Source organism: Rhinolophus sinicus, linkage group LG17, assembly GCF_036562045.2.
Source record: "Rhinolophus sinicus isolate RSC01 linkage group LG17, ASM3656204v1, whole genome shotgun sequence".
In the NCBI taxonomy this organism is placed as follows: domain Eukaryota; kingdom Metazoa; phylum Chordata; class Mammalia; order Chiroptera; family Rhinolophidae; genus Rhinolophus; species Rhinolophus sinicus.
In genome coordinates, this window is record NC_133766.1 from 16,050,071 (window position 1) to 16,077,738 (window position 27,668).

Below are 27,668 nucleotides of genomic sequence, written 5' to 3' on the forward strand. Positions count from 1 at the left end.
CACAGCCAAAAGACCCACTGCTATCATGCAGCTTTTATTCTGGTTTAACCATCAAACACATGAACTAGTTTTGTTATTATAAAAGAGTATCATGTTGTGTGGAAACCGCTTTTCTCATTTACAAAATTTTGCTATGTATTATAACACTTTTCCGTGTCATACAATCTTACATGATTACTATGCTGAGAAAGCATTTCATTGACTGGATGACATACTTTATTTAATAATCTGCTCTTGCTAGACATTTAGATAGTTCCCAAGTTTTCGTGATTATAAAGACCAATATGATAAAAATCCTTACACACACATCATTATGCACTTACCTGGGTATTCCATCAAGACATAGTCTTAGGATTGGACTTATATAGATCGAGGGGTATGTACATGTGTAGCGCATTCTATACGTGGCCTCTTATGAGGTTATGCACCAAACTGGAATCCCTGCTGCTGTAGGAGAGAACCCATTTCTCTACACTCCCATCTGAACCATTACTGAACTCTTTTATTCTCTCTGAATTTTGCATATTAGGGCAAAAGTGGTATCGTTTTTATTTGCATTTCTTTAACTTCCCATGAAGCTGATTAAACACACACACACACACACACACACACACACACACAGAGGCATATTTCATGGGTTATTTGTATTTCTTATTTTCTGAGCTGACCATTTGTGTTCTTTAAATCCTCCATTCTGACTTTGTTAAGATGATCTCAGATGTTGATTTAGGTTGAATAGCCTTTTTCTGTGAAAGATTTAGCCCTGTGTTAAGCATCGTGAGATAATGGCTTCAAGGGACACATGCCCAACCTTCTCTGCTAAGTATTTGCATTTTCCACTAAAAGTGTCTAAAATGTTATAAATTTAACTTTTCTGCACTTTGGCAGTGATGCAGTTTTAATACTAATGAACCACATTTTGTACAACATCTGAGTGAGAGCAGGGGCCACTTTTGCGTAGACTGACAGATGCTGAGTGGTAGCTGGTCATCCATAATGGATGTATGAACAGGTACATGCCTGTGTTTTCCTCTATGCTAGGTGTTGGCATAGCTAAGTGATATGTGTTTCTGTCTATGTACATGTCTCTATCTTGAGCTGAGGTCAGGAAACAATATGTGGATTTTTGGGTCTCTGTGAAGTCACACAAGTACCTTTGTATTCCTGCAACCTGAATCTATTTCCCAAGGGCCATTGAGTTCAAAATTTGCTTCTTTTAGGAGGACTGTCCTAATTATCCACCCATTCTCAGATTACTACCCTAACTTTGAACTTTCTGAGCACATGTATTTCACATCTCAATTGCTAATGCATTGCTAAAAATGTGTCCTCAGTGTAACTCATAGATAGTTTTTCTCACATGAGAACTCTGTGCCTTTGGTATTTGGAAATGAGATATTAGGCTTTATTACATCCTCTCAAAACTGACCAACCCACAAAGCATTAATGGCTTAGGCGGTAGAACTGATTACACCTTTATGAAGAAATGAAAGAGCAAGCTACATGATACGACACCTAGCAATAAATAAAGACCAAGATTTTGCCTTCTCTTGTCAAATTTTCTCTTTAGTTATGGGCTTCTGGGTCCCCCCTATCTCTCTCTCCAAACCTTTCCCTAAAGTAGCCACTGGATATCTTGTTTCCTTTTCAGAGAAATTTAGCTCGCTTCTGGATTTCTTAGGCAAAGGCACCAGCTGATCCTAATGCCTAAGGCCAGTATTTTTTCAACAAAACTGAATCTCTTTTTGTGGGAGATGTACTGTTAAGAAAAGTAAGGTTTTCTCCAAGTTGTTCCACCAAGCTATTTCACGAGGATTTGTTTTATCCCTTCAACCAATTTGATGACCAGGACCGTGACTTCCATTCATTTTGTGATCTCTCTGAGCCCCCCTTTCTCCCCATGCTTTCTCCAGGGCTTTGCACAAAGTAGGTTCTCAATAAATGCTTGCCAACCAGTAGAGAATCTCCTGGTTCCTAAGTATATTCCCATGACTTAGCACAGCACCTGGAACTTAGAAGGCACAAGACGACAAGGACAAATAAATGACGATATCTGGGTCTATGTATTTCAGTAATGAAGTGAGTAAGATGGCGTGACTACCTGAATCTTGTACCACTGGTGTGCCCACTGCGGTCCAGGGGTGGGCATCAGCTCTGTAAGGCTCAGACATTCACTTCACTCTACTTCTGGTACCTCTCTCTCTTTACTCTAGTTGGCTGGCGGGGTCTTCTCCTCTAATTCTCTTTGTGTCTTCCTTCATAAATGGTTGGGTCAATTGAAGAGGGAATTCCCAAGCCCTGTTTCCCAGAATATGACCTGCCATCAGGCTCCACCTCCTACCTCAGTCATTGCTAATGGGGTCCTCGCAGCTTCTCTACATGGCCCCTCAATTGTCCGGGGCCTGCTTCTGGGCCTCTACTCCTCCCTGTTTCTCCAGAGGCCTCCTCTGACCACACAAAGGTCAGGAGGAGGAAGACATCAGGACACAAAGGTAGAGATCTATTGATTGCATACAGGGCAGAAGGGGAAACGCAGGCCTGTTCTACTAGGAAATAAAGAAAGACGACTGGATGATTGGGTCAAACCCATCCCTTGGATTTTTTTTGTGTGGCTCCCTCCTCTGTGGCATGGCACTTCCTCTTGACTTCTTTGTGTTATTTGTTTTGAAATGCACAAAAGAAAAAAATGGCCAAACAAGTATGCAATGCTGAGGAGTAACTGGGAGTCAGAGAGGAATTCAGGATATCATTTTACCCAACACCTAAGGAAGTCTGGAGTTCAGCCTAGAAGATGGGGTTCACTGCCCAGATAAAAGAATCAGTCTCAAATCAGTGAAGATGAAGAACTGTCCATCTCCCCCTGGCTTATTCTCACTCAGGAGACTCTGTGCTTTCTTTTTTTCTGCCTCTTCACTGATAGTGATGCCTCATAGGATTAGAGAGGGCATGAAGGAATGCTAAAGAAAGATTAAGCATTTCTTTTCTAACAGTTTTTCATGACCACAGGTGTTTTTGTTTTCTTCTCCAAAGGCCTCTGATTGTAGGAAGTTCACAGCAAGCTCGACACATCCACCTTAGCCTGAATCAGACTCATATGGATTTCTTTGGTTGGAACCCATGCATTAAAAAAAAAATTTATTTGATTGTGGTAAGAACACTTGACATGAGATCTACTCTCTTAACAAACTTTAAGGTGTGTAAGACTATGTTGTTAACTAGGTATATTGTTGTGCAGCAGATTTCTAGAGCTTATTAATCTTAACTGAAACTTTATGCCTGTTAGTTAGTAACTCTCCATATCTCTGCCCCCAAGCGACCATCATTCCACTCTTTGATTCTATGAATTTGACTATTTTAGATACCTCATGTAAATGGAATCATGAAGTATTTTTCCTTCTGTGACTGGTTTTCTTCATTTAGCGTGATGTCTTCAAGGTTCTCAAACCCATGCATTTAAGCCCCCGCCCACTCCTTTGTGACAGGGTGTATGGAAGAACTCAAACAGTTCTTGCCCACCTCTGCTTTGTCCATATTTCAGCCCATTTCTGATAATTCACTGTTCCCTACCTCCATGGAGCTCCCCTACTCTTTTCCCTGCGACTCCTCCCCAAACCCTGTTTCCGGCCCGTCTGGTCCTGGGGGCTGCACCTGCTCCTTGAAGTTTGCCTGCGTCCTGCCTGTCCAGCTCTCCTGCCTCTCCAGACTTCCAACCCTTGCCCCCCCTGCCAGGACCTGCCCTGCTGAGGCCCCTGCCTGGCAGGACATGGCGCCTGTGATAACTAAAAATAGGAGTTGTATAAAAGAACGGTGGGACCCAAATAAAGTGTGAAGCAGGAAATATAATGATCCTCCAAACATATGATTCTGGTGCTTCCACAGGAGCTGTGTATCTGCTTCAAAGCATGTCAACTACCTTTATTTTGCATTCAAACTATCTTTTGCAGCCAGGTTTCCTTCATAACACGGCTTATTACAAAACGGATCTGAAACCCTAGGGAGTTTATCTGTAGTTAGGTGGTTTTTTTTTTTTCTTTCCAGTCACTGTGGGTCAGAGGTATTCCAGCCATTATTAACTAAAGGACTACTCTGTTTTATGACATCTAATCAGGTGAATGTCCCACTGGGAGAACAGATTGTGTCTCTTTTTTTCCCTCTGGACTGAGGAGATAAAGAGATAAAACTCATACGCTGTTTTATTTTGGTTTAAAAAATCAACAGGACAGTCCTCTGTGAGATTTTTCACGTGAGTCTGTTATGCACGGAAGCCTAGGCTTAATGGGAGAGACCTAAGGGCTTGTAAGTAGAATGTTTTGTCCTCTGCGTGGCTAGGCTGCATCTGGTCCAGAAAAGCTCCTATTCAGTGTCATCTTAGATCCTGATGGTTCAGATGAAAATGACCACCTGAGTGTGTGGTCCCCAGATGTCTTCACTTGGCTTGAGCAGCCAAGTTCATCTTTGGTTTGCAATTGGAGAAGACCCCCTGCTGCAAACACTGGGCCAGTAACTTCTCAGAGCTTCCTCTTCCTGTTACATAAAGTGGGCCTAATAATGCCTGACTTGACAATTTTCCTGGGTGCTGGTAAGACCCCAGGCAAGGGTGTATGGGAAACAGCCAGCTCCATTCAAAAGCAAGGTATTGTTGGGGCCTTGGTTACAATGCTACTCAAGCCCCCCAAACTTCCCTTTGGCATATCGTATTACCTCTAGCATCCTTACCCTTATGGATACAAGGTATGCTTTCACCCCGCCGTCACCTCTTGAGACTGGTTGTGTCTTGAAGTAGGATTACCTTTTATTTGTCCTGAAACTTTCTCTTTCAAACCAGGAGATGTTCCCTGGGTTTAGAGCTTTGGGATTTGCAAACAAAACTGTCTTCACTCTGTGTGCACTTTTCATGATTGTGTAAGGTCCGTTCATAGTCCCTTAAAGTTTGCTTTTGCAAATTCCTTCAGGCTGTGCTCCATCCCTATGATCATTTTAGTTCCATTTGAATGTCATCTGTCCACCGGCATTTCCATGTGTGCATCAGCCACTGTAGTGTGTTCCTCAATGGTAGGCCCCCAGCGGGCAGGAACCACATTTTTAGTAATATCTCAGCCCAGTGCCTGCCATAGAGCTATGCTTTGATGAGCACTTTGAAAATTGATTTGGGATGAGGAATTTATGGCTGAGGACTTTAAGGCAAGTCAGTCCATTTCAGTGGCTCTGGCTCATCAAATCTCATGGCCCAAGGAACTTCTAGGAAGAGACTCCAGTGCTGCACAAGCTTTTGGTAAGAGAGTAGAGGAGAGATTTCAGAGTCTCCGAAAGGTACTTTGCCTGTAAGCCAACAAGTCACCACAGTTCTTTGAATTAAAACATATTCCTTATTAAGAGGAGGGGACTACCTGGTGTACTGGGTCAGCACACAGGCTCTGGGGCTGGACCATCTGGTTTGAATCTGGGCTCTGTCAAGATTTCCTAGATGTGTGACTTGATTTCTTTGTGCCTCAGTTTTTCTGTCTGTAAAATGGGGATAATTATAGCACCTACCTAACAGAGTTGTAGTGAGGATGAAATGGATTAATATTTCTAAAGTATTAGAAGATGCCTGGGAGAGAGTCAGTGCTCAATAAATAGACAAGCAAATGTTCCTGGAAAGGACATGGATAGATTTCACACTGAAAAATACCAACATGTGACTGAATGGCTTCCTCCCACCTCATGCAGGAGACAGTAGACAGAAGGAGCTCCTGGTATCACAGACCAGCCAAGAACAGCCAAGTACAAGAGGGCTTTCTGACTTGAAAGCAGAAGTCACCCTCTCAGAAATAAATAATACAATAGCAAAGAATACTACCACACATTGAGCAGCTACCCTAGGCCAGACCTTGTGATAAGGATCTTATGGTACCTAGTTCAGTCTTACAGCAACCTTGTGAGACAGGTGCTATTCCACTCCTCTGGATTAGAAAGCAGAGGCTTAGAGAGACTGGTTAACCTGCCCAACATCACACGGTTAGCAGGGGGTAGTGCCAGGAGTCAGCGCCTGTGTTCTTAACCAGCCGATCCTCTGTTTCCATCTATGTAGCCATCAAGGCAACTTCTGATCTTAATTTCATTTCTCAAGTGTGTATCATCACTAGGCTGCTGGAGTTTATATTATTGGTTAGTAATTTGGCTTATGGGAAAGGTGCTGAAGTACATAGAAGTCAGGAGCCACAACTTCTGGTCTAACGCTGCCACTTACTATGCCAGCTTGGACAAACTTGTTACCTCTGTTGGGCTACACAAGGAACCAGTAATTCCTACCCGGCCTACCTCAGACAGTCTGATGAGGGTCACGTGAGATCATTCACGTTCAAATTCATCAAACACTGAGTGCTCACTGGAGGCTCGGTCCTGTGCAAGCTGCATTTACATGTATTTTTATTATTGTAAAATAATTTAAGAAACACTTGAAATGCAAGACAGTATTGTTCCTGTGAGTTTGAGCCATGTGAACCAGTTTTTCTTAGGTCCTGAGTGCCCCCAGACGGACTAAATATTGAGGCTGCAGAGCTGGGACACCAAACCCTGCATCTCAGAGAGTGGGCCTCACTCTGGAGATCGTCCCCAGCTTTCAGCCTGCCTCTTCCCACTATTACACGAACAATAGGCATGTTTTGAATTGCTTCAGAACCAAGTTGCCAGCAAAGTTGGAAAGCAAAATTAAAGCTTTTCACCTCCCTGCCTCCCACACCCTCCCCCACGAGGATTTGTGTGAAAATGAGGTTCTCATGAAGCACACTAGGCACTTCTATCCCTGTGTCCATTCACATGGTAGGATGTTGGGTTAGCTCCGTGCTTCACTAAGAGGAAAGGTATCAAGATGGAGAAGAAAGATTCGAGATCTAAGGCAATAATAAAAAATAAATCCAGGGCCGGCCGGTGGCTCAGGCGGTTGGAGCTCTGTGCTCCTAACTCCGAAGGCTGCCGGTTCGATTCCCACATGTGCCAGTGGGCTCTCAGCGACAAGGTTGCCAGTTCAATTCCTCGACTCCCTCAAGGGATGGTGGGCAGCGCCCCCTGCAACTAAGATTGAACACGGCACCTTGAGCTGAGCTTCCGCTGAGCTCCCGGATGGCTCAGTAGGTTGGAGAGTGTCCTTTCAACCACAAGGTTGCCGGTTCGACTCCCGCAAGGGATGGTGGGCTGCACCCCCTACAACTAGCAACGGCAACTGGACCTGGAGCTGAGCTGTGTCCTCCACAACTAAGATTGAAGGGACAATAACTTGACTTGGAAAAAAAGTCCTGGAAGTACACACTGCTCCCCAATAAAGTCCTGTTCCCCTTCCCCCAATAAAATCTTTTAAAAAACTAAATAAGCAAAAAATAAATAAATCCAGAGCTCATATTCAGCCGGGATGTACCAGCATGGTGGTCCTCGTTTTTCCCAGCCAGCATTTGATCTGATTGGTCAGTGCCCATGGTGACCAGTTGTTCAATCGAATGACTCTTGCCAATGGGAACAGCTCACCTGCTTTTTAGTTTTGCAGAAGATCTCCTTGATTCTCTGCTCTGTCCGGTCTGCTTCCTCGGACCATAGTTGTAGCCCAGTAAATAACACGTGGTCGCGGGGCCCTGCTCTGCACAGGGCTTCCACATCGCGGCTGGAGTGCCCATTGCCCCAACTTCCGGGAGGACCTGAGGGAATGGTTCCTCTCAGCTGGCTTGACTCTGAGAACAGGGGCCAGATTTTCTTCAATTTTTCATCAGCGACAGTCCTATGCTGATGTTTAGGAGGTGCTCATTACACGTTGGATGAGTGAATGGATGGACCCATCAGAAAGCACCCACTGAGCGCCAGTTTAGGTGAGCTGGTAGGTTGGGTAATTCATGGTAAAGAGTGAATTAAAAAGACGAAACCACAGCTCTCAGAGAACTTCCAGCTTATGGCGGATGATCCCATTTGTGTAACAAATAGAAAGGACACACAGATACTAGCATTTTTTGTGTGCAAACCAGTAGATTTAATTTTTAAAAGTAAGGTTATCACTACATAAAATGAAAGAACCAAAAAAAAAAAAAAAATATCGGGGAGGGTAGGAACAGAGATTTTTCTTGGACGTAAAAGCCCAGGAGAAGCAAATTCCTTTGGTAACAGCCCATTTCTCATCTCTTCCTTTTTCAAAGGCTGGTTTTGTTGGATTTTTAAGTGAGAGCCTCAGGATGGAAGGAGAAGCTATCTTCTCAGCACAGAGTTTTCTCCTCCTTTTCCAAAGGGAAGGCAGATTTGGGAAACTGGCACTGCCCCTGCCCAGATGGCAGCCAGCAGCTGGCTCTGGCAAGGGGAACTTCTCACTCTCAGCTGCTGGCTGCCCGGCCCCTCCCGTTTCCCCAGCAATGCTGGGCCGGGCCATTGGAAAGGAGAGAATGTGAGAGCCCTGCCATGCCAGCAGCTCCTCACCACCCTGACCTCGCTGCTATGGCTCTGGCACCCAGGCCTGCAGCCGGGAGCAGGGGGAGCAGACCCAGCAGTGCCAGCCAGTAGCTGCAGCCTCCCTCTTCCTGCCTCAGCTTCTGGCTTGGCTTGCCTGAAACACACAATGGCTCCTGATGTCTACAGGGCTGCAGTGCAAGCAACAAAGGGCGGTGGTGATTTCAGAGAGTGGCCTGGCCAGGCAACCATAAGCTGATTTGGGAAACAGGGCCTCAGATGATCAGGCCGGCCTCGCTGCCCCCTTCCCACACCAGACACTGCCCTGTCTCTCAACAGACCCTACCTGTCCTTATGTTCTTTACCCAGGCACGTTTTTCTCCCTCCCTTCCCTTCCTTTCCCTTCCCTTTAGTCTCCCTTCTGTCTGTTTCTTCCTTTCCATTCTTTTCTCTTCCTTCCTTCCTTCCTTCCTTCCTTCCTTCCTTCCTTCCTTCCTTCCTTCCTTCCTTCCTTCCTTCTTTCCTTTGCACTTCTATCCCTGCATCCATTCACTTGCTATCGTGGGATGTTGGGTTGGTTCTGTGCTTCATTAAGAGGAAAGATATCAAGATGGAGAAGAAGGAATCAAAATCTAAGGCAATAATAAAAAAATGAATCCATTTCTCTGATGACTAGTGATGTTGAGCATTTTTTCATATGTCTATTTGCCATTTGTATGTCCTCTTTGGAGAAATGTCTCTTCAAGTCCTCTGCCCATTTTTCAATTGGGTTGTTTGTTTTTTTGTTGTTGAGTTGCATGAGTTCCTTGTATATTCTGGATACTAGCCCCTTATTGGAGGCACTGTTTGCAATCTATGTAATTTTACTAACAATTGTCACCCCAATAAATTTAATAAAATAAAATTAAAAAAAAAAATGAATCCAGTCTTTATATTCCTCCCTTCCTTCCTTCCTTCCTTCCTTCCTTCTTTCCTTCCTTCCTTCCTTCTTTCCTTTGCACTTCTATCCCTGCATCCATTCACTTGCTACAGTGGGATGTTGGGTTGGTTCTGTGCTTCATTAAGAGGAAAGATATCAAGATGGAGAAGAAGGAGTCAAAATCTAAGGCAATAATAAAAAAATGAATCCAGTCTTTATATTCCTCCCTTCTTTTCTTCCTTCCTTCCTTCCTCCATCCTGTCTCCCTTCCTTCCTTATTTCCTCCCTTTCTTTCTTTCTTCCCTTCCTTTCTTCTTACAGTGTGTTTCTCCTACTTCCTTGCTTTCCTCTTCCTTCTTTATTTTATTTCCTAAATATTTATCGACTCCACATTCCCTATCAGTCCTTCTACTAGGTTCCGGGAGTGCACAGACATAATAATATTAGGCCCTGTCCCCAAGGAGCTCTCAAATCAGCGAGGACATTTGTGCATGAGATGGGATGAGTCTATGACAATTAATGACAATAGAATGTGTTAATTACTATAAAAGCACAGAAATTACTAGGAACGCAGAGGAAAGAGCCATTAATTTCTATCTGACCCATTTTGGAGAAAAGTTAGCTGAGGAGCTGCCATTTTTCAATTTAGTTACTCACTCTGCTTCTTATGCTCCTGAGCAAAGGTTTTATGTCTCTAAGTCTGGTTGGAAAAATGAAAGGTTTGCCTTTTGTTTTAATTCCTGCTTATGACTCAGGCTCTGAGGCTTTGAATTTTTATTTATTTTATTCAACTTATTTATTTTTCTTTTATGGATAGTGCTTTTGCTCTGTGTCTAAGAACTTTGTGTCTAACCCAATGTTGCAAAGGTTTTCTCCTATATTTTCTTCTAGAAATTTTATAGTTTTTCAATTACATTTACATTTAGGTCTATGATTCCTTTTGAGTTAATTTTTGTATGTAATATGTATTGAGGTTCAGTTTTTGCCTGTAGACATCCAATTATTCCATGACTGTTTGGAAAGGATTATTCCTTCTCTTTTGAATTGTTTTTTCATCTTTGTCAAAAGTAAGTTGACGACATTTGTGTGGGTCTAGTGGTAGACTCTTTGAGAGGAGTATTTTTATGTACAGTGTATTATCTCACACGTTCTTTCTCTGTGTCTCTCTCTCAAAAAAAGTGCATTCCTACTGTGTATATAGCGTCCTATGGGTGAACTAGAGTTACTACTTGACTAGGCAAAAAAAAAGAAGTTTTTGGCAAATCTCGATTAATTTTGCCAGTGATTTGCAGTGTGACTTCTGTGTTCAGGATTTTTTAATCTTGAAGAAATGCAGGTGAGATTCAATAAGAAGTGTTATAAAGATTAATGAGGGCCAAGGGTGGGAGAGGACCTGGGATTTGCCTCAACAGCATCCAGATATTTGTAATTCCTTCTGTCCCATTTTATAGTGAAAATATTTGTGGAGGGGAGGGTGGCTGCAGCGATAACCATGAGAATAAGCGTATTGTTAGATTATAGGCACTTTAAAGAAAGGTCTGTTGTCTTTTGTAAAAAAAGAAGCACTTCCTGTTGCCCCGACAGTAGGCAGTAAACAGGTTCTCAGTATCTCTTGTTTACTTTCTGCTGCATCAGGTCAAATACAAGAATTACCCGAGATGATTTCCATGCGTTAGTCCCCGTTACATTCTTTTGGCTCTCCTTTACCAATAGGATTATTCTTTTACAATTTTGGAATGGAAAGCATGCAAAATGGTATCTTCATATTGCTTAAATGCTTTCCACCCATGCCACTCATTTCTAATTTTTCATGGCCTTAAACCACCATCTGCTGGAAGGGTGGGAAGGACACTTCCAAGGTTGTCATATCCTGCCCTGCAGCTTCAGGCCTGGTTGCACTTGGGCCACCAAGTGAGAAACACTTTTGTCTTTTCTCTGAAAGGTTTTCAGAGCTTAGTTCCCATCCTTGGAGGCTTCATCTTCGGGGCAGGCCCAGCTCTTCCCACCAAGGACTGTACTCCTGGTTGATGGGCAAGGAGCCAAACACTCTGGCAAGTTTGTACCATGATAATCATTTTGTGTCTTTGACCAACTTTGCTTTCTTTTCTTTTATAAATCAGTCAAACCTTTCAAGTCTAAACACTGACACCGGGGACAGCTTGTGATTAACCTCTCTCCACTCTAAGAAGTAGCCAGCGTCAGTGATTCTTCCTTCTAATATAGCTTAACCAGTTTTTAATACACCAAAAAGACTTTTGCCCATAGCCCTCTGGTCATCTATTTTCCTTAATAGCCTTTTATGAGGGACCTTATCAAAAGCTTGCAAAGAAATCCAAGTAAATTATGTTCCTTGGTTCACCTTTACCTACTATTTCATTAACTTTTTCAAAAACAATATGACATAGTTTTCAACATAATTAAAGGGGTTGGGAAAAAGGGAACTCTAACGACCGCTTGACAGTTTCCGTAGTTGCTTAGGAGAGCTGGGTCACTGCTCATATTCTGGTTGTGCTTAAAGGACACTAATTCATTTCCCAGGCTGTCTGGTGAGGTCAGCCACTAGTTCAAGGTGGAAATGACAAGTTTTTAGGCTTTCAAGTGTACAGTACTCAGCTCTCCAGAGAGCATGAAGGAAGGAAACCACAAGTTTATCCAGGTCTGGCCCAGAGAAAGAGGAAATGATGGGAAAAACCAAGATGAGGGCAGGGGACGGTGTCTCTGCAGAGTGGAGAGCTACCCTGCTACCCCGGGAGCGGCTCAGACTCACGCAAACAACCCTGTTTTTTCTATGAGAAAAGGCGGGGCTGATCATAGAACTGGGGAAAACTTGCAGTGTTCCAGGGGAGATACGGAAGGCCAGAGTGGGTAGAGGCTAGGGGAACGAGAAGGAAAGAATCACAAATTAAATAAGCTCATACAACTAGTAGTAGCAGCATTTAAAAAAGATGATAATAATCATAATAATTGCAGGTGCCTTTGTGGGATGTCTCTTATGTGCAAGTGTGTGCTAGGCCTGTGTACATGTCTATCTCATTTAAGCTTAATACACGGCAGATGTCATTAGGTATCATTATCCTTAATTTATAAATGAGAAAAAACAGGCAGAGAGTTCCAAGGACCTGAAGGTCACACAGCTAATAAATTATCAGATTTGGGAGGCAACTTCCTCCTGTTAATTCTGAAGTCCGTGGGTTTTCATGACGCTAGCTAGTCAATTCTTAGCCCATTTAGTACCAAATTCTCCTGTAAATCAAATATTCTGATAAACTAAACGTAATAAACATTCTAAATATGAATTACCAGGTTGCATAAAATTAGTATCATTACTCAATGGTTAAAAAAAAAAGGCAGACACGATTTAATTTGCATTAACAATTCACAAAAGCATTTAAGGATTTCAGTCCTCAAAACATCTTGATGAATCTCCATTTTCACTGATCTGAGAATTGGGAAGTCATACTTGTTTACAAAAGACTCTGGCTGACAAAATGCTAATAAAATTGGCTTTTAATATAGAAAGGAACTAGTAAGGAAAAGCAGAAAGGCTTCCATTTCTTTCTGGCTTACTTCTTGGTTTCCACTGGCTCGATGCCTGTTTTTCCTTATGTCCTCAGAAGTGGGCCATTTTTAGCCTTTTCAGAAAGCCCACCATAATTGTCCTACCACAGCTTCATGTGTCACAGGATGTGATGTTTGCATATTAGAAAACATTTTTTGTAAGTGTCTTTTGAAGACCTGTGTCTTCTCCCAGGTGCGCCTTCAGGCGACTGTGTTCTAGTGGTCATGACACCTTACCTTCTGGCTCATGCATCCTTCTTGTGAAATATCCAGTAACTAAAGGAACAAGTAGGTACCTGAAGGCACTTGGGCCAGGCCAGGTAGCCCAGCTAATAGGCTCCCCTCTCCTGATTTGTCAAGACAATGGCCCTTCAGACCAGGAGCATGAGAAGCTGAGGAACCAGAAAAGCAACTTGGGCTTTTCCTCAAAGAATGAATGTGCTAATTGGAGAGAATGCAAATGTGGCTGCCAGAGAGAAAAATCAATCTTTCAATCGAGCATGAAAACTGGGAACTTGGGTGAGACAGAACAAGTCCTCCTGTCTTAGGAGGGGAGATAACCTTGGGCTGCTGGTCCTCACTAAGGTCAAATAAAGTCCAAGGCTGACAGTTTTGAAGAAATGTTCCAGTGTTCATTTCTGGAGAACAGGAGGCATCAGCCCTGTGTGTTCATCAGGCGTGCGATCCTTAGGCAGGTCTCCGTGTGACATGCTGGGCAGAGGTGCAGAGACCCCGGGCCACGCAGGGAAGCAGAAAGGGTCCTACCAAGGCATGCAGCTGTGTCGCAATTCCAGCTGTGGCACTGTCTAGCTTCGGTGACCTTGGACAAGTAGACTTTGATTTATTAATCAGAATCGCAGTTTCCTCATCTGTAACATAGGAACAATGCCTGACTTATCTGGTGGCTTAAGGACTATGTAAAATAGTATAGACAAGATGCCTGAAAACACAGATGGTTTCTTTTCCATGCATTTCTGACCTGTTATCTTTCTAAATACCAAATATATATATTTATAGCACAAAGTACAACTATGTGTACTTTTCCTATATTTTCTGTATTCTCTCCACTGATGGTAAAGAAGTTACATTCCTTAGACAAAAATGTACTGACAAAATTTTTCTCCCCCAATTGAAATTATGACATGAAAAATTTTTTTTTCATAATTTAATAATAGACGAAAAACCTTACAAAGCTTTACAATTTAGATGACATTACCTGTATTTCTATCCAATCTGCATTCTACCATTTAAAGTGGGGATAGGAGAAAAGGCATGTTGGCAAGTGACTTCGCATCATTAATACAATCTGGAGTTAAAAATCCCATGCACTACACTAAGCTGAGCGAAAAGCATGTAGCGTTTTATATTTTTGATATAATTTCTCATTGTGCTCTGACCCCTTGTCTCTCTCTTACAGGGAAGTGGAGGAGAGCTGGATGGAACTTAAACAAGTCAAGGCAGCCCCTTCTGTAGACAACAGCCTCTTGGAGGTAAATGCCCAGTCTTCCAGGGGTTCTCCTCTCTCTCCCCAGCTATCAGCCAGAGGGCATTTGGGCTTGGGAGGAAGCTTATGCAACCTCGTGGTGGTAGGAGGCAGGAGCTTGGTTTCTTACCTCTGATTCCTTGCTGGTCTTTGCTGCAGGATGGGTCTGGTCTATTCCCTGGGTACCCTGAGCTGTGACCACAGAGATGTGGCTCCTTCGTCTGGTCTCTTTGGTTTGTGTTTAACCTGCCCATGGTCCTGGCTGTTTTCCTCTGGTGGCGAATCCTTGCACTCTATGACCATCCTATTCCAACTCCAGGTCCCTGCATGTCCCCTGGACACTCAGTATCACTGTATCCTCCCACAGGGGTATATGGAAATTTCTGGATTCCATGTGTACCGAGCACAGGTCTTGGGAAGCCAGCAGCTCTACTTCAGGCCACCAAAACAACGTCCGTGGCCAGGTTAAACTACCTGGCAATGGTGTCATATTGTTGAGGTTTCAATACAAATGAAGACTTCTGGAGGGAGGAGGAGGTTGGGCCTGAAATTCTCCTGGTATGTTCACAGGAAAGTAAGGGCCAAGCTCCACTGCTCTGGGGAATTCCTAGTGTGGGTAACGTAGGAGGTCAGGGACACACATAATTGGCTAGTTTCCTTTTTCCTTGCTTTTTCCATTTCTTCCACCTCCCAGTTCCAAAACAACTTTCAACTTTCTCTCCAGGGAGGTGAAATGCCCCTTGTGTCATATTCGAAATTCTCTATACCCGTCAAATTCCGTATTGTCACTCCACGTATTGTTTTGCTTATATAAAGGGAGCTTTTGACGTTTAGAAGTTTCTTTTTTTTTTGTGTCAAAGCTTATCTTTCAAGGTTACCATTTTATTAAGCACTCAAAATTTACTAATTTGATAATAAATGTGGAGCAAGGATTTCTTTTTTTCCAGTTGGTATTTACCTATCACTTAAAGGTGGAGAAACATTGATTTGATGGATGGAAACCATAGGAATAATGACTTAAACAAAAAGGCAGGTTACATCACTTAAACTTAAAACATGACATCTGTTAGGTATGGTTTGGAGATTATCCCGTTTTAATTATCTGTGGTCATTCAGCTGCTTGAGTTGAAGCCTAGAGATAGCACTGGGGAAGGAAGGCGCTTTGCTGAAAGGCCCAGCAAAGCTATAACCTAGTTACCAGCTTGTGCCGAGGCTGGGAAAGTGGCACTTAGACAATTCTCATGCTGAAACCTCCAAAGGTGGGATTTTCCTGGGCTGTCTTGCTTTTATGGTCACTTTAGCTCATCATTAGATGCATCTACCAATTTCCTTCCGAATGGATTCATATAAGCGCATTGGAAGAGTTGATGAGCAGGCTTCTGAGTTTCAGAGAAGTTCAAATTACTTGCTCAGGACATGGAAGACAACTGATGGAAGACCCTAGATCTGTTTTCCCTAAAACCGGTGCTCTTTCCACTGTACAACTACGCTAATTGCTACTTGTTGTTGAATCAGGTCCTGTGTCCCCTTGGGTTGAGGTGTGACTTTCAAAGGAGAGGGCGTTGGGTGACTGATGAGTCTTACTAGAGCACATGGGTAATCAGCTGACTTAGACTAAGCATCATGGGACCTGCATGGTCATGATTATCATTTATGGGCAATTTACACACTCATTTGCCTGTGCTATAAAGATTTGGTTAGAGATGGTTATTTTTCAAAGGCAAAGGTGTGGTAACTTGTTGGATTATTCACCGTGGGACCCTAGAAACCTCTCAGTGTTTCAATCTTATCTTGGTTTTTAAGTGGGAAAAAGCCTTACATTTCTCTTAAGTAATTTTAAAGTCCTTTGAATTTGCATGTTTAATATAAAAATAAAATGTCATTATTGTCCAAGTATCTAGTTAGTGACTGAGACAAGAAAGATAATCTCTTCTCAGTAAGGAGTCAAGTAAATGACACATTCAAATACAGGATAGAGAGCTATAAGCTCATCAATCCCATTTCCTCTTCCTGAGCATACAAGAACATTTCATCCTTGTTAGGTTGGGGTCATGTGACAGGGTTCTGGCCAAAAAATTAGTCCTGCCCCTTAAAAACATCATAAACAATAGTGCCACTGGTTTATGATTTCAGTGTCAGAAAATAATGAAAGGAGTTTGGGTTCCTGAGTCACCACTTGGAAGAGAGCCTCCAAGGAGAGTTGCCAAACTTGCGCTGGACAGTGACATGAGGGAGAAGTAAACCTAGGTGTGAGATAACTGAGGTTATTGTTACAGCAACTGGTATTTATTGCTCTCACACAGAAATTGGTATCATAAGTGGGGTATTGGCATCACCAAATCATATTCCTTGATTGTTACACTGTCCTAAATATATATCATTGCTTTAGTAGTGCAGTCATAGGCAGAAAGGAAACTCATACCAGAAAATGGAAAGATGGAAATTCAGGTTATGCAGTGACAAATCATTTGGTATAACTATTGCCTGCTCTTAATTAGAAGGCAGTCATGTGCACAGTTCATATCTTTAGGGGAAATGGCTAGAAACAGGATTTTAGCAGTGTTTTTGGCTGAAGAAGGTATGTATTACAAGAAAGAGATAACTCAGGAAAGAATTCATGAGTTTGCAAGCAGAAGTAAAATAGAATACAGAGCCCAGCAATTTGAGATGTAGGAGTAGAAAAAATAAATGTATTTTAGACTCAGTAAGATGTGGTACCAAAAAAGGCTTTAAGTGACAAATATCCAGTAAAAGTTCTCAGTGGAATGCAGTTATTTGAGGCAAAAATCAAAGCAGAGGTATGGCCTTTCCACCTATTGTTTCTGATAGCCTCAGTGTGTTTAGGCAATTGCACTGAGAGAAAGAAAGGCATGGAGGTGAAAAGGCAAACAAAAGGGCTAGATTTGATAACAATGTCTAAAAAATAACTCTGGGTGTGGTTACTGTCACATGGACCTGACTCGAAGAAATATATACCTTCTAAGTTTCTCAGAATCACATTGCCAAAGAAACCAGGGGCTTGGATTTGAAAAGTCCTTGCTTGTTCAAGGCTTGAAACAATTCTTGACTTCCCAACCCATTCCAGACTGAGCAGAAGCCGAGCTTTTACAGCTGCTCTGCTCTGAAGGAAGAGTGTTCTCCAAACATACTTCATATGTGGCCAAAGAGAAGAATAAGTAAGGGAGTCCTTCCTAGAGCTAACTTCACACACATCCACCTGCCCAGAGCCAGAGGGGGTGGATTTCACAATGCTGACCCTGATGGGCTTCTGCATGGCTGTGGACCATGATGCTGTGTGTTGTCTATTATTTTTCCTTGCAAATGGGAATATATTCCTGTCGTTTTTCCACTATTATAAATGGACTGTGATGGTGGGGAAATAGGGTGCAGATAACTTGTCTTTTTAATATGTAGGCTACCATACCTGGAGGTACCACATCAGACTGATGGAGAAGATGGTGCATCACCCAGATATTCTGGACATTGACCTGGAAGTGATGACTGGATGGGACCTTGCATTGTCCTCTTGAGGTGAGGTGAGTCTGCTATGTGAGTGAGAGGAAGAGTAAAATAGGTATCGGGTGTCCAGGAGGGCAGACTACAGCAAGAATTTTTTTTTTTTTTTTAAGTATAATGCCTTTAAAAAAAAAAAAATTATTGGGAAATGTTGGGGAATAATGGGTTTTTCCAGGGCCCATCAACTCCAAGTCAAGTTGTTGTCCTTCAATCTAGTTGTGGAAGGCGCAGCTCAGCTCCAAGTCCAGTCGCTGTTTTCAGTCTTTAGTTGTAAGGGGCACAGCCCACCATCCCATGTGGGAATTGAACCAGCATCCCTGTTGTTAAGAGCTCGCACTCTAACCAACTGAGCCATCCGGCTGCCCCAGCAAGAACCTTTTAGTGTTCACCATTTTTGAGTCTCTTCTTGGACACACAGGAAGATTACACCTCCCAGGCCTCTCTGCAGTTAGATGAGCCATGTGATCCTGAGCTCTGGCCAATGGAACATGAGTAGAAGTGATGACTGTTACTTTGAAGCCAAATGTATTAAACCTGGTATGTCTTCTCTACATTTTTCTGCCATCTGAATAGCTGGAAGCAAAGGACTCCAAGATGGATGAGGCACACGATGGAAGGAGCCCAACCTACACCAGATGTCCATGAGTAAGTAATAGCCTTCAATTGGGTTATAGCACTTATATTTGGAAATTGTATTTTATAGCAGCCTGCATTGATGACCTTGATTACTATACTATTCTAAACTGAAAACTAGTTCTAGAGGCTGGAAAAGCCCTTTATTTCTCTTGAAAGGAGTGAACGCATCCTCCTAGCCCATCATCATATCATCACCGTCGTCTTAATCACATTTGGTTCAAAAAATACTTTTTGAATATCTATAACTTGTCAAGCACTGCAGCAAAGATTGTAATGCAGAAAGGAATAAGACACTGTCCCTGGCCTTGTCCATCATCGGGTGGGAGAAACATGTAGATCAACAAATAATGGCATTATGAATTGTATCCTAATTGTAGCACCATTAACATGTGACATAGTTCGTTCTGTGTGGAGTTCAGGGGCAGGGGGCAGTGAGAGGTACAGATCACACAGAGGAGGTTACCTATGTATCAGGTTCTGAAGGGTGAAGCGGGATTGTCTAGGCAAATAGGGCAGGAAAAAGGCATTCTCAGTAGAGGAAACAATTAGTGTGAAAGCATGCCGATATGAAAATCAGGAAAATGAAATTGATTTCTACAGTTGGAGATGAAAAACATATTTATCACTCTCATCATAAGCATCAACTCTATCATCCTCTCATCAAAATTGCTTATTCATGTCCATACAGAGGGACCACATGGATTTCCTCACTGTTCTTCAGAGGCTCTCCGTCCAGGGAAACATAGGTGGCTGATTAAGTACTTATCAGGTGAATTCAGCTCTGAAATTCACTGTGATATGGGCCACGTCACTTGACTTGTCTTTGTCTTACTAGCACTGTTGTACTGAAGAAAGAACTCGCATTTATCCTTTCTGACTTATTGAATTGTCATGCGAATCCAGTAAGTAAAACATGGGAACCTTGCTTTGAAAAAATATATAAATAACATAACATATACATTTATATTTTTAAAAGACAGTTGATGAGGGAGGACTGGGGTGGTATGGGGCAGAGCCACAGCAGCTTGTATGCCATCACACTAAAGGACACATTCTACTTCTTTCTGGAGGTAGTGGATTGGCATCCTCAAATAGGTCCTACCTGTGGGCTGCTGTACCCCTGAGGTACAACCGGAGGGAGAGCCACTCTTGGGGGATGGGGCACACTGGCATCAAGAGATCCATGTGTGAGATTGGACCTGGTGGGGCTGTCTACTCATTATATATGAAGGCAATACAGCCAGAGCAGGATCAGGGTTTAAGAGGGAAATAAACATTTTAGTCAGAGGGTGGCTGGTTTGGGGGGTAAGTGGGTAAAGCTGCAAAGCGGGAAATGAATCACCAGATTTGAAGTCAAGAGGCTGAGGAACAAGTCAGGATGTAGAATATAAGTGAATTGGGACTAGAGGTTCAGAACTAAAGTTTCAAACAGTGAAGGCATTGAAAACCCACGTTTTACTGTGGTCCCTTTTCTATGGCCTGGATAGCACATTTTTTTGGACTGCACCGTTTTCTATGGAACGACAAAGAGATACAAACCTCAATCCTTAAGTTGGTCATCATTGTCCAGGTCTTGAGACTTCAGAGCTCAAAGTGAAATAAATACTCGGTCAGTTGTTCCCTGCCACCTACCTTCGTCCGCATTTCCAGGTGTGGAGCACACTTGAAGCTTCAGCGTGGCAATAACTCTTGATCTATCAGTGGCATCCAAGGAAACCACACAGTGTGTGTGGGGATGCCATCGGCCCCCATGATTGGAAATAAGTCCTCAAAATACCCTATTTTCTCTTGGTGGTCTGTCGTAGACCTGTGATCCATGCATGTCTCTAAAACCCTCTTGAGCCTATTTATACGATCATAATCCATAACCTTGCAAGCACACAAGACCCACAGAGTCAGCTACTTTGTAAAGTAGCACGTCCACGTCTTTGAGACCTGAAACCTACTTCAGCAAAGCAGGAATGCTGCTAGTATTTTGAGATCGGTAAACCATTTCATTTTTATCCATTGAGATCTTAAAGATTGTGAGGTTTAGAGATTTATCTTTGTAATCTAGGCCTATGTGACATTACTTAACTAAAAGTCTTGAGTGAGGCATCTGAGAAGCTCAGGCCAAACAAAACCCAGCCTAGAGACTTGGATGACATTGCAGCCCGTCCAACCCATCGATAAATCCTTGAAGCTTTAACCCTGCCCTCCTCCTCCCCCCAATTTACAATTCCCTCTCTTTGAGAAGGATGGTGGAATTACTTTGCCCTGAAATTAATGGTATACAGAGCTACCTTCTCATCTGACTAATGCTAATTCATCTCCATCCCTGGCCATTCGCTACCTATTAGAAATATCCTGACAGCCTGCATCTCATTACCGTTGCAGCAGGTCCAGCTCCCAAGAATAACCTTCTAAGGAGGATGAAATGTACGCCAGTACATCTAATACCAGGACATTCACATTCATATTTTTAGCAGCATATATCAGTTAGCCCAACCTTTAGTGTACTGTATGTACTTTTAATAATCTCCATAAAAGCCTGAATTTCCAATCCCTAGGCTCAAGCTGACAGTGTAAATAAAATCACCCAAATCCACAGGGTAAGGGAAATGAAAATGACAAGGATTAAAATTTGGTCAAACCTCTTTCTTTTTAAAAATTCTGCTTCCCTTCCAATTGGATCACGACCCTCTGTGTGCTCAGCTTAAGACCAGACGGTATGCTTTCACTTTTATTCCTCTCTGCAGCAGGCTTACAGTATTTAGTGAGAGTCTGTAAAGAATGTGTGCTGGGTAGAGAGTTAATACCATAATCCCCCATCGTTGGGTCAAATGCTGAATAGCGCAAAAGAATTAGAAAACATGTTACATACAATGGCAGGAGAAAATACATCAGCATGCTGCTCTGTGCACACCAGCATTCATCACCCACAAGCAATGGCCATGAGGTAAGAGAGGGTATAAAAAGATGTGTACTTGAAGTCTAGTGTGTGCACAGAGGCAGTGATGGAAGTCTTGAGCACGAGTCTTAATACGCATACACTCTGGGAGTTATTTGTCACCATTTTTAATTGCTTCGTTCCAAGTACCTGCTTGGATTTAGTTCCTAAGTAACACATTTAGCCACTAAATTGTTTCACAGGGTTGAACCTTGAGCTATCTCTTTTCACTCTTCAGCAGTGGGTGTGAATATTGTTCTCAAAGTGCTGTAATACATCTGCCTCTGGAGAATTCTCTTAACGAACAAGTAGAAATTTGAGGCACCGCCGGCAAAAAGGGTTGAACAGCCACCTTCCATTGTATCTTGAGAAAGTCAACCGAACTCCCCTGGAGTAAGATTACAGGCAAATAAATAACTTTGTGTGGAAATTCTATAAAAAGGTGTGTGTGTGTGTGTGTGTGTGTGTGTGTAAATGGTTTTTGACTATAAAATGACAAGCTGAATCTATTTATTTTTATTTAATTTTTTTTATTCATTAACATTTGATTTTATTTTTCTATTTTTAAAACAATTTTATTCCCAGCCCCCCACCCTTCCCCTTTGGCAATCATCAGCTTGTTCTCTATATCTGTGTGTCTGTTTCTATTTTGTTTTGTTTATTCTTTTGCTTTGTTATTTTAAAATTCTACATATAAGTGAAATCGTATGGTATTTGTGTTTCTCTGTCTTATTTCACTTAGCATAATGCCCTCTAGATCCATCCATGATGTCTGAAACAGCAAGATTTCATTCTTTTTTATTGCTGAATAATATTCCATTGCATAAATTTATTTTAAACAATATCCTTCAGAGTAGTAACTATTATAGATTAGCATTTAAAATTTTCTATTTATTTTAAATTTACATGTAGTAAAATTCCCTGCTTGGTGTAGATTTCTATAGTTTTGACAAATGCAGAGTTGTGTAAGCACTACCACAATCAAGATATAGAGCATTCCAGCACCCTCAATGATCCCTTTTGCTGTGTCTTTATAGTCAAACCTTTCACCCCCAAACCCTGAAAATCTTAAATCTTTCTGGATATGATTTTACATATGTATAACTTGCACAATTATCAGAACGATGACTTGAAATCATATTTTATTTGTATATATAACAACAAAATAACGAAACAACATCATCCGTACATTTTAAACAAGGTTTTATATATACATATACTTTTATATCCATAGATAACTAGAAAGCCAGCTTTCTCTGGTCATAAAAGAATTATTTATTGCTCAATAAATTCAGTGAGGGCAGGCACAGTAATCTAACCCGCTATTGTATCAACGTGAACAAAGTGCTTATTGAATTGAATATTGAATTGAATATTGACCCACAGATAGAGAGATGATTTTAACTCAAAATTTTAAAAGCTCATGACAACTCTAACTAGAGATGTGACACTCCCAATGTTGTAATTGTACCTTAAAGTAGCCAAGAAAGAGAGGTGAGGTAATAGGAGGAGAAAACATACATATGCACAAGTGTGTGAGATTACATCAGTAATTCCCTAGCCCACTGGATTAGTGGTAGAAATTGACTTGTTTTTGCCCATGACCAATGCTTTGTATGTATATGACTAAATGATTGAAAGCTAAGGGCCTTAAAGAGAAAAGTATTAGGAAAATTATTAATTAGGGTTTATAATTATGTTTATGAGGATTTTTTTTTTTTACTTAAATAAGACACCAGAATTTATATGAAAATGTTGAGTAAGGTTGTCTTCTAAGCAGGAAGTATAAGACATTTTATGAGTAATTCAGCATATCATCTCTTCCCTATAGGGCATATTGAGTAAATTACTAAAGAAATCTTATTTCAAGCAAATAAATCATTATTGTTTAAAACAAATATTACTATGTTCTTAATTGCATACAGGATCTTATCGACATTTCTGTTAACCCAAGGTCAACTTCTCAGTCTCCTTTATTGGCTACGGTTCCTCTACCTGACATTCCTTTCTTCATACTTCACTCATTTTCATGGAAGATCATTTATACCCAATTTGATAGACTCCCAATCTACATCTCCAACCCAGGTTTCCCTCGTGATTAGAGACACATATTTCCAGCTTCCTACTCGATGTCTCTCCCTGGATATTCCACAAGTCCAAACGTAAATGATCTAAAATGGAGCTCGATATCTTGTCAAACCAAATGGAACCCTAGAATTTCCCCTATGCTTATAGTTCTATTAGTTCATATCTCATTTCCTGTTTCTTTCAGTGGCGTGAAAGCAATGAGCATGTGTCTTTTCCCTCGTGCCTGGCACAGTGCCTGGCATCTGGTAGGCATTTATTAATACTTGTAGAAGAAATTAGTGCCCGTGACTCTCATATGCATAGAAACGGGTTTATTTCTACCCCAAGCCCCAATGTTTATGAATGGTTTTTTAAATGGATGAGTAGTTCTGATACATAAATATAAGCCTTCATCCCCACACCAACCACCAACTACCACATCTACATAATGTCTGGAGATGGAATAATTTCTGCTTTAGGTAGCAGGGAAACTAATTCCCCCATTTTGGTTTTTTCTATTTTTTTTTTCTCGTGTGAAATCATTTCTTTTTTGTTCAACATTATAACATAAGCATTTTCCTATGTCTTAAAAAAGTCCCAGATATTATTTCCACTGATTCAATAACACTGTCTCAGAAAGAAGTCCTTGCTTTGCACCAGAAGTTCAGTTTGAAACATCAGAAGGACCTCATATAGCATCTACTCGTATTCAGCCGTCTACACACTACAGCAATACTTCTCAAAGTGTGGCCCCTGGGTCACCAGCAGCACTGGTATGCAGGAACTTGTCAGAAGTGAAAATCCTTGGGTTCCAACCCACACCTTCTGAATCAGAAACTCTGGTGTGGGGCCCAACAATCTGTGCTTTAACAAGCTCCCAGGGGATTTCAATATACAAAAAGTTTGAGAACCGCTGTCGTACACTTTCCAGTGAAAGGACTACCTTCTGTATGGAATCTTCCTGAACTCACTCTTTTTCTACCCACCCTAGGTTAGGTCCCTCATCAGTTCCACGTCATAGTCATATTAAGAAAAGCCTTCTGCATTTGACAAAGACATCTTAGAACGGGGCCTGGTTTCTTGATGAACATAAACAATAAATATACGTATCATATGAACAGTAGATTTTAACTTAATTTTAGCAACAGAAATATGCAGAAGGCAGAAGTCCTGCACGTACACACTCATGTGCACGCAAGACACACAAAGAGAAGACAGAGAGACAGAGAGAGACAGAGACAGAGAGACAGAGAGACAGAGAGAGATTGGAGAGGCTGTTGGGAAATTTATTTAGCACCTCTGAGCCACAATTTTCTTATCTTAAAATGATAAGTAATCTGTAATTTCCCTTCCAGTTGGAAGTTTGCTTTCTTTTTTATTGTTTAGCTTCTGATAGACAGAGATCTGGGCTGATCTGAAAGTTCTCCCTTCCTTGGAGACACAGGAAGAAATGTTGGCTTTGCCATTTGCTGGTGCTCTGTCTTCTCCTTCAGTATTGACTTACTTAGAGGCATTAATGAATAAACAAGACCAGGCTGCCATCATTCTGAGTGCCAATAAAGAGAAGGAACTCTTCCACTAGAGTCACATGAACATCGAACAGATTTTCAACCCCAGCATTTGACTGGGAATGTGGGCTGAGGATGTGGGGATATGTGAAAAATGTTAAGATGTAGCAAAACATCGTTGTATTGAGTTTTTCTGTTGCCTCCTCCCCACTTTCTCTTTCCCCCTCCCCTCCGCTCCGCCTCTTCCTTTCCCACCTTCTCTTATCTTCCTCTTCCTCAGAGAGCTTGCAAAGCACTGGCCTATAGTCACTCGCCCCATATCACATAATCTGACTCTCTCTGTGTGCATGACACTCACAAGGCCAAAATCTATAATGGGCAACCCCAGGTTCCCCCGAGTATCATGAGTGTTATTTTCACACTCCCTCCTGCAGTGATCTCTGTGCTTCCACCTTCTCTTCTCTCTGACCCTCCTCTTGCTCTCTCCTGCTTCCTCTCTTTCTGTTTCCAGTTCCCCTGAGGCCACATCTTACAGACAACTCTCAGCCTCCTGGTGGCTATCAGAGTTAAGGTGGGAGATGAGCCCGGGGTTGGAACTACGGTATCCCATTGCTATAGACTGAACGTTTGTATCCCCGCAAAATTCTTATGTTAAAACCTAATGTCCAATGTGATGGTGTTTGGAAGTGAGGCCTTTGGGGGGTGATTACGCATGTGGGTGGAGCCCTCATGAATGGGATTAGTGCCCTTGTAAAGGAGGCTCCAGAGAGATCCCTTCTGCCATATATGGATACAATGAGAAGGGGGCCATCTATGAACCAGAAAGCCAGCTCTCACCAGACACCAAATCTGCCAGAACAGACCAAAACACCTATATTATATAATGTGTGTGTGTGTGGGGGGGTGTGGCGGTAGTAGATCAATGGGGTAAGGTGGGCGTGATCTTGTACTCGTGTAACTTTGCTCCACGTTAAGTCTCCTAGGACACCGTCTGGAAAGAAGGTCCTTCTGGCATTGGCTTAACAAAAGGAAAGGGACTAATTCTCTGAGATGCAGAGAACTTGCTCTATTAGTCATTACCTGGTGTGTCAGAGGTATTGACAGAAATACCAGAAGCACTTTAAATAAATGTGTGGACCCCAAATGGTCTGACAGGGTAAGCATAGTGATAAAAATCTACGTTTAGCTTACATTTTACATTAGACTATACTACTTATGCACATACAATTATTTTTTAATGGGATTTTGAAAAAGTAACATATATACAGAGGGTGCCAAAAAATATGCATTTTAAGAAAGGCAAACTGTATTAAAGTTGTAATACTTGATATAGATACCGACAACAAAAGATGAATACAAGTCACATTTGACTTCTGTAATTACAAGAGGTGCTCAAAGTGGTTACCATCAGCGTCCAGATTGTGGCGAACTAGTGCTTGAGCAATGTTGACCAAAGTGTCCACTTGTCTACATTTTTTGGGGCAGATATATATCTGTGTTTTTGTTTGTTTTGATCATATGGAAAACTAAAGTCCTAGACTGCTTGGTTTGGACAGCTGGCAGCCTTTTCCATCCCCTTTTCCTCTCTCTCCTGTATTTTTAGTGTCCACCAAGCTTTATCCCCCTTTCCTTCCGCATGTCAATGGGTGGAAATTTCATCTGCCTTTTGCCTTTGTGTTCCCCTTTCATCCCTTGGTCTGCTTCTCTTTTTCTCTTAGCCAAGCTCATTGAGATAAGAATTAGCACTTAGGGTCTATAATGGTGTCCCTGCTTTCTTCCTTATGATTACTCAGGAGCTTCCACTGGCTCTGGCTTCTACTGCCCCTCTGTCCCAGAAGCCCCACTCGAATGAAACTGCTCTCGCTAAGTCACCCATCTCAGTCGTTATGACATTTGACCTCCCTAAGAAGAACTGATCATTTCCTTCGTGAGTCTCTTCCCTCCTTCACAGTCCAGTACTCGACTCTCTCCTAGTTTGCCTTATAGTTCATTAATTCCTTCTTCCCAGCCTTTTCTAGCCCTCCAAATATAAGTCCTTTGCAGGAGGTTCTGATTTTGCCCTCTGTTTTTCTATGTTATTTACTCCTCCTGTGCATAAGCATCCATACCCAGATTCAACCCTCACCTACGTGCTGACAGTTTCCAAACCTAGACCTTCAGCCAGACTTACCTCTCATGGGCACCAGATGTATTTGTTTTAGGATGTCTCCATGAGTAGGTATCTCAAAATTAGGTCTGTTAACCAATTAAAATTATTACTTTACCTTTTAAACTCTGCTCCACTTGATTGATGAATGTTGTCATCCAGCCACCCAAATGAGAAACTTGGATACGTCCTAGACTTGACTCAGTCAATCAAATCCTCCTAATACTACATTTGATATTGCTCTCCAGTCTCTCCACCAACCGTCATCACTGCTGCCTATGTTTTAGTTCAGGTTGTACTCACTTTTCATCTATGCAGGTGCTTTCGGGGCTCCCTGTCTTCAGTCACCCATACCTCCAAATCACCTTCAACCTCATTCTCTAGGTGACCTTTCTAGAACAGTGTTGTCCAGTATAGTAGCCACTACCCACATAAAGCTATTGAAATTTAAATTAATGAAAATTAAATAAAATTTAAAATTCAGTTCCTCCGTCACCCTAACCATA

General features: G+C 42.0%; 1 long non-coding RNA gene across 13 annotated transcripts in view; it reads left to right on the forward strand.

Moving 5' to 3' along the window:
• The window catches only part of LOC109450593 (uncharacterized), a 209,518-nt gene that overhangs the window by 77,971 nt on the left and 103,879 nt on the right, over positions 1-27,668 (forward strand). For 8 of the 13 annotated variants that reach the window (XR_012492951.1, XR_012492957.1, XR_012492954.1 and 5 more), the window contains 3 exons: positions 14,295-14,367; positions 17,775-17,896; positions 18,450-18,521. This is a non-coding gene — a long non-coding RNA (uncharacterized LOC109450593). Of the gene's footprint in view, positions 1-14,294; positions 14,368-17,774; positions 17,897-18,449; positions 18,522-19,200; positions 19,615-27,668 lie in introns of those variants that run through there. The other 5 variants (XR_012492953.1, XR_012492956.1, XR_012492958.1 and 2 more) reach the window with 2 other exon arrangements.